The sequence below is a fragment of the Candoia aspera genome, chromosome 3 (assembly GCF_035149785.1).
Source record: "Candoia aspera isolate rCanAsp1 chromosome 3, rCanAsp1.hap2, whole genome shotgun sequence".
Classification (NCBI taxonomy): Eukaryota; Metazoa; Chordata; class Lepidosauria; order Squamata; family Boidae; genus Candoia; species Candoia aspera.
Window position 1 is genome coordinate 85839214 of NC_086155.1, and position 12823 is coordinate 85852036.

General features: G+C 39.0%; 1 protein-coding gene across 1 annotated transcript in view; it reads left to right on the forward strand.

Moving 5' to 3' along the window:
- Window positions 1-12823, forward strand: part of DPYD (dihydropyrimidine dehydrogenase) — a 643333-nt gene that overhangs the window by 486437 nt on the left and 144073 nt on the right. The window lies entirely within an intron of this gene.

The window sequence follows — 12823 nt, forward strand, 5'->3', positions numbered from 1 at the left end:
ATTCCTATCTTCAGTGCTTCATAATGCTAGATTTGCATGATAAAACCTTGGCTTCCCAAAGTTTATACCAAAAATATGAACCAGTTTAGGTAATTCAGTAAAATTCTCTTCGATCAGCATCTTTTGAAAATCTGTAACCTATGCAGAGCTGTGAATTTCAACCCAATTGATATCATTCCTGTGAGGTGCAGATCATTTGGGGAAGATAGACATCCACAGTTCTCGATATCTGCAAGGATATATATTTTATACACATTTTATACATAATTATATGTTTATTCTCACAGTAACCCTCTAAGATAGGTTAGGTTAAGAGACTGGCCCAAAGTAACCAAGTATATTTCATGACATTTTAATCCTGATTTCCACAGTTCTAGTCCAATGTTACATCTGCTTCTTGGTATAGAAACAAAATCCATAAAATCATAACAGTACAATTAAAGCATCCAGCAGCCAAACAAGAAGCTCCGAAAGGAGATACAGTAAAGCAATTTCCTTCTACTGAAGAAAATGGGTTCTAAAACAGCAAGACCTTAAGTGATCAGCTGAACTGCAGTGGTGACTGAGGTAAATGATCTCCCTGAAAGTAAAGTAATCCAGGTGCTATTGCTAAGAATGCTCTATTTTATGTAACTATTCTTTTCATGTGTATGTTATTGCAGCATGGGGCTTCTTCAAGTGGAAATAGCTTCCATACTTCTACAAGCACAAGGGCAGTTTATTTTAATCTGATGCAGGATTTTAAGGAGTTTCACACTCTGGTTTAAGAAGTTGCAAGTCCTGGTTTATGGAGAGTTGAAATAAGCCTTAACCACATTGATGCTGATTAACTACTTAACCGTGAATGACAAAGGTAGCAAAGCATTGTTTATTATACAGGTGAAATGAGCTCTGGGAAGCCTCATCCAAGGCAACCATGCTGTGTTTAAATCCTGTAAATCACATAGCAATTCTCTAAATTGATGGATCAGATATAGCTTTGGGACAACCTCCATGCCTCCATGTAGTTTTTAATTTCTTTATTTAAAGAAATGGAACAGTCAGAATATGCAGTCAGTGTCTTTCAGCCCCACTTTTATCCAGTTGAATAACATTTTTGTTAAAAAATATACATTACTGGCTTCACATACTTCCTTCTTCATGATAGTCACCTACTTCCTGATTCTTCAGCTCAGTCTGCAGTGTTTTAAAAACTTTTAAGAGACTTTTTTGGCATTCTCCTTCATTGTAGAACCTAGTTTAGGTGCTATAAAATGTATAATCTGATACCTTTCACACAAATTTAAATCATATGAAGCTGTCCTAAGGACTACAGAATAGTACAGCAGGATATAAACTGAACTACTATCTTGGTTGGTCGCACAGTCAGCCAGATGTTTAGACTGGATTTGGCATTTTTATCTACCTATGGAGTCCTTCCCAAGGACCTGGGATAGGAACATGTTGTTGATTAATAATAGTAAAGGTATCATCACAGGATATAAGCTGTTCCAAGTAAAGCTGCCTTTTGCAATTGACTGATGTTAATTTTGTCAATGCCAATGGTATTTAAGTGGTGCTCCAGATGTTTTGGAATTGCGCCCAAAGTGCCTATTACTATTGGTACTATCTTTGCTTTCTTTTGCCACAGTTGTACTACTTCTATTTGCAGGTCTTTGTATTTTGTGATTTTCTCCAATTCTCTCTCTTCTATTCTGCTGTCTCCAAGTATTGCAATGTCCACTATCCAGACTTCTTTGTCTTTCTTATCAACAATTGTTAAGTCTGGGGTGTTATGTGGCAGGTGCTTGTCTGCTTGAATGCTAAAGTCCCAGAGCATTTTAGCTTCTTCATTTTCTATTGGTCTGTCTATTATTATTATTATTATTATTATTAACAATAACAATAACAATAGTGGTGGGTGAGTAAGTGAAACAGGAACTGTAAAAGCATCCAGGTGATAACTTGTGATGATTAAGGTTTATCTTTCAATTGTTCTTCTGATAAGAGTTTTTAAGAGCTCTTGTTTTTCCATCTCTACTGCTGAGGTACATTGACACACATTATACACAGTTCAGGTAGTGTTCACCCAGACAAGTGTCTTCATGATAAGCTCTCAATTTTGATCCACGAGCTGATCATGCAGATCATAAGAATTCCAAAAAACAGTTTTCCTCCAGTTCCAAGATTCCATCCATTCCTGGTATATCATTGTTATTGTTGTTGTTGTTGTTGTTATAAACCTCAAACCAATAGTGACCCATGTGGTGTAATAGATAAGGTGCTGGATTGGCAGTGGGGAAACCCAGGTTCACGTCTATCCTCAGCCATGGAAGTCTACTACATAAAGTTAGGCTAGTCATTCACTCTGAGCCCAATCTACTTTACACAGGTGTTGTGAGGGAAAATGAAAATATTCCCTTTGGCACCTGAAGGAAAGACAAGAGACAAGATATAAGTCTAAATGAATGGATGAATTTATGAATGGATGAATGACAAAATACTAGTGGCTATGGAAATGAAAACCGTATGAAATAATAAATGTCAGCAAAAAGGGTTACTTTGAAGCACAAAAGGCATATTTGTTTTCGATATATAATACTTGGTGCTAGTCTCTTGATCTTAATTAATTCAGTTTGAATGTTATATGGCTATGAAAAGGTGGCATTTCCTTTTATTGGGAAATGTAAGACCAATTCACACATTTAAAAAATCTTCACATAATGTGTACCAGTGTTTCCCAGAGAATGTACATCTTTACACCGGTAATTTTTTCAGCTGACATTCTATATGATACATACAGTACACAAAGGCATATATAAAATTATAAACATTCATACACACACATACACATACATACAGTGTGTGTATGTGTGTATGTGTATATATATGTATATGTGTATATATATATATAGTAATCTCCTTTCAGCTACATTAAGTATGGGCAGTGCATTAGAGAAGTAGGATAAATCAGCATTTGATAAGGAATATCAATTTTCATCCATTTTCTGTCATCACTGACATTTTTGCAGACTAATGATATTCTGTTGTCTCGGTTATGAGGGCTAATACATGACACTTGCTAAGGAACTGAATAAGAATGAGAAGAACTCTCTATTGATATTTTGGTTGTGAATAGCCTGAGTAGAAGTGGCAGCAATTTCCTTTCTCAGTTTTCTAGGTTATCTTTTTTCAGTCTTCTAGGTTATTACAGTTTATTATATCTGTGGAGCAATATTTTCCTTCCTGCTATTATGTCACTCTTTTCTTACTTCAGCAGGTTGATGAGCACATAAATATGCATGCCAGATTCCAAATAACCACTTTAGGCAATCCCCAAGGCCTGAAAATGTTTCCCTTTCTTATTTATTTTGGATAACTACATTGACATTTTCTGTAAAGTGGATTAAAAGACTGGTGTTAATAGTGAAGCATCTTCTAGACTCCCATTCATTACAAAAGAACTCAGGAATGCCATCTGTCTATTCACTTGTGACTATGTCTTATATTTTTCACTGATGTTACCTACCTTGGTGCAAGAATTTGCTGTATCTGAAAGCAATGCTATACTTGATTGCCAGGATATCTGTAAATTGGCCAGTCCAGTTTTGATAGAAAGTGTTCATCTTTCTTATCTCCAAGAAAAACCACCTGGGCATTCATCATTGTATGTTTTTGTCTGCAAACTGATACTTACTTGAAATACTGAAAAATAACTTTGCACACATGCAAAGGCATCCACTGGGCTTCCTTGGTTCTTTTAAGCTGGTTTGTTGATATAGCCACCATCTTGTCCCAGTACTACCCCCTAGTGGTGTGGGAATTATATTTTTTTCAACCGTTCTTGCAGCTCACAGCTGAGGGCACCAATCCACCTTCTTTCATGCCACTCAGTCCTGTAGTAGGAGCTCAGTGACCACAAGAATGCAACCTGTCCCTTTCCTTCTTGACTTTCTGATCTTCCCATTGCTGCTGCCTCCAATGTCACTCTTGATCTTCCTGCCACTGACCTTCCTACTGGCCAATCAGCTCCTTAAAAACATCAGTACAATCCTGATTTAATAGACTGTCAATTTCAGAGGGATTTCCAGACTTGAATTTTGTGCCTTGCATCCAAAGTCCAGCAAATGAAGATCCATTAGATCAAAGCTTTATCTATCTATCTATCTATCTATCTATCTATCTATCTATCTATCTATCTATCTATCTATCGAATTTGTCACTGCCCATCTCCTCTGACCAGAGGGACTCTGGGCGGTTTACAACACAGAATAATATACAATAAAAACTCAAATAAAAACACAGTAAAATTCCAATAAAATCCCATTAAAAACCAAAACAATTTCTTAACTACCCCAGCTCATAAAATCCAGATGGCTATGATCTCTTCAACCATCATGTAGGATGGTTATAATTATAATTATAATTATTATAATTATTATTATAATCCACAATGGGGACAAGTCATGATGGAGCTCTGCAGACATAAGAGAAGGCAGCTTAACTAGGAGAAGGAACTCCAAAAACAAACTCAGTAGAAAGCAATGGCAAATCACTTCAGTATTGTTCCCAAGGACACATGTATGGACATTGCTGTAAGATTTGAGTGCCAGACTATGAGATCCCCTTGTTAGGAAGGCACTGCTTTTGTTACTGCAAAAGAATATTCAACTGTCATGAGGAGGTGGATGGGATCAAAGAAATTACTGATATGTCCTTGGAAGAGCTGCATGTTGTTGCTAGAGACTGGTCAAAATGGTGAGTCTTTGTCCATGCAGTAAATAGGAATCAGGCTTGACTTGATGGCACATAACAAAGTTCTGAGATAACTGATGTCATTTGTTTATGTTTTTGGCTTCTTACCTTAGCTCACAGCATGTTGCAGGTTTTAGCTCAATGGTGATCTTGAATATTCTTCATTCTAAGAATGCTCCTCATGATCCTACCCACCCAGCCATTTCCAAGGCCAGAATCTTCTGCACCTTTTTAAAATCTCCTTGTTGCCATGGTAGCCTAGAGACATATAGTACAGTAGACCTGTATATTTCAAAAGAAAACTTTACCTCCTGAAGATGCATACACTAACTTCAAAATTTGGTTCTGTAGGAAGTATAAAGTATTTGCCAGCTCTGTTATTAATCATTTTAATGTATGCTAAGAAACCACATCATGCTGCTAGTTTTAAGGCAGGAATATCTGCAGGCTGGAAGGGTTAAAAAAAGTCAACATGGTGGCCCCAACCTCACAACTGAGGCACTATGCATTACATGCATTCTGTGTGTGACATATGAAAAAACAGGATAGGGCTTTGATATCATGGTTGGAGCTGCCTTTTTTACTTTTTATCCCCCCCTGCAGATGTCCCTGTTTTGAGAACAATACTGTATTTGAGTTGAAGGAAAAATGTAAGGCACTTTGGGAAATTACTACACAAATTCTTAACCATATTTAGTTATCTTTCGAATCTGCTTTTCTACCAAACTGTTGTGTGCCGCCCTGCTTTTTTTTTGCTATTATTGGTCTCCCTATCATCCCTATGAGCACCTGTTGCACCAATCATCCAGTTATACGTAGTTATATCACTCAGTTGGTTCCTTCTGTTCAGCACCATTATTACAGTTACCTAAAAGAAACATACTGAATCTTCTAAAAACCTAAACACTTTTAATATATATTTTTGGTTAATCCAAGAGTTATATCTTTCTAGTTGCCTTACTCTAGTTCAGTAATCCTGTATAATGTATAATACAATTTATACATTTGCTCTCATGGCCTGCCGCTCACCCCAACTCTTGAACTTTCCCATTTTAGAGCAACCCGTCCTCTGCTATTTCCGTAGTGCCTTTTTATTTGGCAAACACTAACTTCTCCAACTTTATTTTTTCTATCTCTGTAGCACAGTTAATAGTAGTACAAACATTATATCAATTTGTGTGTAGGAGCCGTAACTTTAGAGGTAAATGTTTGAGCAAAGTATTCCCCCATTGTAAGTTGGTATTTCCCACTTGTTTAAACACACCACAATTGTGGGAAAAGCCACTTGTTCCTATATCAGTTTGGCTGTGCTTGTGAATGGAAGATGCACAATAATGTATTTCAAAAGGGTGGTGGGGTTGCAATATCATATTTTCATATTGCATAGCACATGCTGTTTATAATACATATATGCCACACATTATTATTAAAATGTCTAATTGAGTTAAAATGAGCAAACGGTCACACCATCTGCATGGCTTATAGTTAGAGAGGTTCTTTCCTTTCTAAAGTGGCCCCTGTCCGGATATTCATAAGTGAGCAATGAAAATCGCAAGGATGCAACTGCTTTCAGAACGCCAATGCAGCTGCAATGAATATTTCATGAAAGCTGCATGTGCAAGAGAGATCTCCATTTTTATTAGCTGGAAATTTGCAGACCTAAGTTGTTGGAGGTTTATTATTCATGTAAATACACCGTATGCCCTGTAGATGCACACAGTATGTGTCTTTGAATGTTTGTGATTAATTATTAAAGCATTGAAAATGCCAGAATAAAAAACACTGAAGTTTTGCTAAATAGAAGACTCAGATCTAAAGCACTGCATAAAAGATTGTTAACTTAAGCACTAAGGTTAGCCAATGCTGTTTTTGAGTGGGTGTCACACATTGCCTTATTCAGAAAGTGGATTATTTCTGCAAATTATTACTGTATGTATAAAGATTTATGTTAAATTGATAATACAGATGATAAACTCAAGGTCATTGATACTTCTGTATCTCAAAGAAATGGTGGTGTAGTTGTTGTTATTGTTGCTGTTGCTGTGTCTTTGTTGTCATCAGTAACGTTACTATCCCACTAATGTTCCTGCAAGGAATTCTGTCTTATTTTGTCCTCATAATCAGAGGAGAGAAAGAGTATATGATGAGTTAACCTGAAAATTTCATGGTAGATCAGAAATTTAATCTTGGGTTCTTCAGTCCACTACTGAATTTAGTGCACTGCCCTGCTTCAGTGACACTACAACCTCCTTCCTACTGAAATCTTAATGGGAAAAAGTGTGATAAAGAGGAAATGAGTTCACTAACATATTCAAGTGAGGTGTGCCAAGTTGCTAAAGGTTTTTAAGCAGGGATCTTTTCTTTTTAAGGTACTTAATTAGCAGCTGTAAAGACATGGAAGGTATAAGGAACGATAAGAAAGAGATGAATAGCACAAATATTTCTAGACAGACCTCTTCCCATCCTCTACCTTGCTTGGGACACTTTCTCATGCTGTATTTGTGATGCTTCTAAACAACTCTCTGCCTACACAATCACATAATATCCATCTATTCATCAGCTGAGCCAACATTTCCTATTCAGCAGTGGTTCAACCAGGAAACACACTGAATCCGTTTTTCCAGTGGCAGTGCTACAGTACTCTGAAGTTTGAGGGTGAACCAATTTCCTATTAGTGGGACACCTTGCTTCACCCAGTCATCCTGCCTCCCAGTGTAGAGAACCACAGAGATGACCTTGGAGAAACTGCAGTGGCAGTTAGAGAAACATGACTGAATTCCAGGACAGGAAAGAAAAACATTAGAAAGAGGCTCAGACTAGCTCTGCCTTAATGGTCCTGAATATAAGAAAGAGGGAAGGAAAATGTCAGGCTTCAAGGTTCTGTTACTTGAGCCTATATCAATAAAATAGGATTCCACTCATTCTTGTGGAGTTCGTTTCCTGAGCTTGCCTACTTTGAAAAGCTGACACACAGCTCCTGGACTTTTCCCTCTCCCTGCAGAGATCAGGACACTGTAGCTGCAGGCTTCCTTTCTGCTGTTTAAAAAAAATGAGTAGAAGAATGGTGTTTTGGTGGTATGTCACCGTGGTGACCTGACAATCCTGATTGCAAACTCTCAGATGCTTTACACACACATGCCATAGATAGGGGCAGACTATTAGTTAAATGCCTTCCTGCCTATTATTGGCCACTGGGAAGGAGCACTAATTGCTTCATGTGGCATTTTCTGTGGTGTTAGCCAGTCTGGTGTAGTGGTCGAGGCATCAGGCTAGAAACTGGGAGACCATGAGCTCTAATCCCACCTTAGGCAAGAAGCCAGCTGGGTGACATTGGGCCAGTCACTCTCTCACACCCTAGGAAGAGGGCAATGGCAAACCATTTTCAAAATCTTGTGAAGAAAACTGCAGGACTTGTCCTGGCAGTCACCAGGAGTCAATGCTGACTTGGGACATAATAAGCAGGGCCCATTCTACAAAGACTCCCAAGCAGGGGTCCTTGGGAAAAAAAAGCAGTGGGAGTGACTTGCAAGCTTCCCTGCCAGCTTCCCCATTGAGTTTGCTTGTGGGAAGCTGGCAGGGAAGGTTGCAAATGGTGATTACGTGACTGCAAGACGCTGCAACTGTCATTAAGTGTGAACCAGTTGCCAAGTGTCCCGATCATGTGACTGTGGGGGTGCTGCAACGGCCGGAACTTCAAGGAACAGTTGACGGTACCACTTGTTCAACACTGTCACAACTTTGAATGGTTGCTGAATGAGTGGTCATTAACCAAGGACTACCTGTACAAGTTAAACAAAGAGAACATGTTTAAAGGGGGGAAATGCCTCATCACAATTTTATACATTAATTAATTAATTATCACATTTATTTATCAAATTTATTTGGCTGCCCATCTCATAAAAAGTGATTCTGGGCGGTATACAACAATGAAATGAACCAAATATATAAAAACAATCATTATTAATTTAATGCCAAATGACATGGCCTGTAGCACTGCCCAAACTGATGGTCTAGTTTCTTGAAGAAAACTTGTTATTGAGTTATTTTCCACCTTTAGACCAATGCTTATTATCTTGTCCATTCTATATTTTCATTCTTCAAAACTGGATAAAGAAGACTGATTTTGCTAACAACATTCTCTCTCTCTCTCTCTCTCCCTCTCTCTCGCTCGCTCTCTCTCTCTCTCTCACACACACACACACACACAATTCTACTTCATTTATCCATGAAGTTGTCTTTAATATATCTAATAATATTATTTTGGTTTTTACTCAGAATTCTATAATATATAATTTTGTCGCATGTGTCTGTGATCTTAATTCAAAATTTCTGAAACTGTACACATTCACACCAAATATATGTCAATGTGTCAAATTAGGCCTGTGTAAATCAGACAAAAACTAATATAAATTGGAAAATAATATGCTTCAATTTTATGATTTGAATTTATTCAGAAAATTGATTCCATTTGACCATTCAAACTGAAAAGTCAGATCAGTCTGAATATTTCCACAACCGTATTAGAACTATTAGAATATGTATAAAATATAAAAATTAGAATATAAAAATTGACATTTTTACTGGTGCAGATGCACTTTTTGTACCTTTTAAACTTTTTCCTCCTGCAGAAACCAAACTTGCCAATACTGTTTTTACTTGTGTAGAAAAATTGAAAAGGAATTTGAGACAGTGTTTAATTTCTAAAAAGAGAAGTGTCAAGGGATGGGGAATTGGACAGTTACCATCTCTTCTATAAATTTTTCCTTTTCATACTAGGCTGTGCATGTGTGAGGGAAAAATAAAAAGTGTAGTGGTAAGGCAGGACCGAAAAATAGAACTTGTTTTTCTTACTGCATTGTTGGCTAGCAATGAAAGCAAAATAGTTTTGCACCTGTAGGAGTCAACAGCACATGTAGAAAAGACATCTAAGATTTCTCTCACAAGTATACTGGCAGGTTTGCATACTAGTGGCCCAATCCTCAGGCCTAGAACCTGTATTCTGGAGAAGGAGATGTTTAGGATGCACTTGTTTGGGACTTATTAACTTTGTTGGGGGCTTCATAGAATTTGGACATCCCAACATAGACCATCCTATAGAAGAGAACATATGTAGCTCATGGTTGAACTGTGGAGTCCTTGGTGTTCTCTGGGCTCAGAGAGCACCAAGGACTCCATAACCATCCTTTCCCCAGGTATGTTAAATCTGACAATGCCATTACTTCCTGTTGCTTTGTTTATCTATCTATCTATCTATCTATCTATCTATCTATCTATCTATCTATCTATCTATCTATCTATCTATCTATCTAATTTATCCCTGCCCATCTCCTCCTGTCGGAGGCCTCTGGGCGGTTTACAACAAATGATTAAAACCATCAGAATAATAAAATACAATAAAAATACTATAAATAGAAATAAAGAATAAAAATCTAAGCGATGAGAGATCTAAAACAGTCCAAGTGTGGGAGGAGTGGTCTATAACAACCATCCCCATGTAACTCTATTCCCCTCTCCACCCCAAGCGAGGCGGCAGAACCAGGTCTTCAGACTCCGCCCAAAGGCCAGGAGTGATGGGGCCAATCTCACCTCCGGGGGCAGCATGTTCCACAGGGCGGGAGCTACTGCGGAGAAGGCCCGCTTCCTGGACCCCGCCAGATGAAATTCTTTTACAGACAGGGTCCGTAGCATGCCCTCTCTGCACGATCGGCTGGGACGGGTTGATGTAATGGGGAAGAGGCGGTCCCTCAGGTACCCTGGTCCCATGCCATGTAGGGCTTTAACGGTAATAACCAACACCTTGAATTGGACCTGGAAGCAAACTGGTACCCAATGCAGCTCGCACAGCAGTGGTGTTACATGTGCCCTTCTGGGGGCACCAAAAACAGCTCGCGCAGCTGCATTCTGGACCAGCTGAAGCTTCCAGATACTTTTCAAGGGTAGCCCCATGTAGAGCGCATTGCAATAGTTTAACTGAGAGATAACAAGGGCATGAGTGACTGTTCGAAGAGCCTCCCGATCCAGGAAGGGGTGTAACTGGTGCACAGTACATAGCTGCACAAAGGCTCTCCTGGCTGCTGCTGCCACCTGCTCTTCGAGCAGGAGCCGTGAGTCCAGGAGGGCCCCCAAGTTACGCACCGGGTCTGTCTGGGGCAGTGCAACCCCATCCAGAACCAGAGATGTTAATGTCCCAGATACTGAAGAACCATTAACCCACAGCCACTCGGTCTTACCAGGGTTCAGCTGAAGCTTGTTGTTCCCCATCCAGGCCCCCACAGCCCACAGACACTCGGAGAGGGTGGTCATGGCATCACTTATTTCACCCGGGATGGAGATATACAACTGAGTATCATCAGCATACTGATAATACCTCATCCCATGGTGTCGGATGATCTCACCCAGCGGTTTCATGTAGATGTTAAAAAGGAGAGGGGAGAGTACTGATCCCTGTGGCACCCCACAAAGAAGGGGCCACGGGGCCGATCTCTCTTCCCCTATCAACACCGACTGGGATCGGCCCTGGAGGAAGGAGGTGAACCAGCGCAGAACTACGCCGCCCACCCCCAACTCCCTGAGTCATCCCAGAAGAATACCATGGTCGTTGGTATCGAAAGCCACTGAGAGATCAAGGAGAGCGAGGATGGATGCACTGCCTCCATCCCGCTCCCGCCAGAGATCATCCATAAGTGCGACCAATGCCATTTCCGTCCTATAACCGGGCCTGAATGTTTAGTTGAATGGGGAAACATTTCTATTTTATTTTGGGGTTTCTGAGAACTTTCTTATTAAGATCATGTTAGTAATAAAATAGATTTTGAAGATTTAAACATAGCTTATCAGTAGTTGCCGTAAGAGAGAGAGCCTCATTACCAAATTATAAAATAAATAAAAAATAATAAAATTGATGTAATTAAAGAGCATTACCATACAGAGCCATTATCAACTGAACAGGCAGCTGATTATCCTCTGAAGGCTGTCCCATGAAGGAAGGAAGTGCTTCAAGATTTCTATTTCTGTCTTTAAAGAGTATAAGTTGATCTCTTTTTTTCCCATTTAGCTTTTTGTCATCCTGAACTTTTCATCAAAGGATATGAGTATTCAGAAAAGCTTTGACCCTGTCAAATAATTGCTGGGAGGTTATTTGGTGGACAGGTGGGTGGAAGAGTAGTTAAATATCACCCTGCCAGCTAATTTAGGAAAAGGCTAATGTATATATCAGAACTTCCGATTTACATCAGGGACAGGCATGTTTGAATTTTCCATACAGTGATTCCTGGATCAGTTTTTTGTTTTTTTTTAATCACACAATTGACTCTTTTATGCTAGACAGGTTCTGTAATAAACAAAACTAGCTAAGGGATTGAGGGGCTCTCAGACGAGATGCCCTTCATGGATCATGTCCATTTTGGTGGAATCCCCATCATTGTGACTTAATTTCTACACTGTCACAAAATACAGCATTGGGGAAAATTTAAAATGGCAATTGATAGCTAATCACTGTTGGTGCGAAGGCCCTAGGAGAGATCAGGGATCAAGGTGCTGATGCCAAGCCGATAACAAGTTCTCTGCTACAAAGAATCTGCATTAAAATATACTATAGCATTCCCTCATTAGATTAATTTATAAATTACATATATGTTACCAAAAAAATAGCAAGGAAGAAAATTAATTTAATACTGCTCAAAATTAGCCTACAACCCTGGTATGTCCTGGAGCTGTCCTGTCCAAATATTAACAAAATCCAACCTGCTCACCATCCCAACCAAAAAAGGCTATCCAGGTAGTACCACCTTCAGAGATTATATATGTAATTCATTGTAATTTCTTTATGTAAAGCAGCAAAAACTTAAGTAACATTAATTGAATTAACAAAGTTCTTATTACAACGTTTTGACAAAATAAAATCTATTTCAAAGATCAGGTCCAAGTACTAAGTGTTCCAGTGCGTTCATGATTGGTATGCTATCCACTGACCTATACGTACTGAATTTTGGCAATTTTCATCAGGAATCATGGCATTTATAGTTGATCCCAGTGTGTTCAGAACAGTTATTTTAGATTGTAGAGATGGCTACTGGTGAGGCAGGGTTCT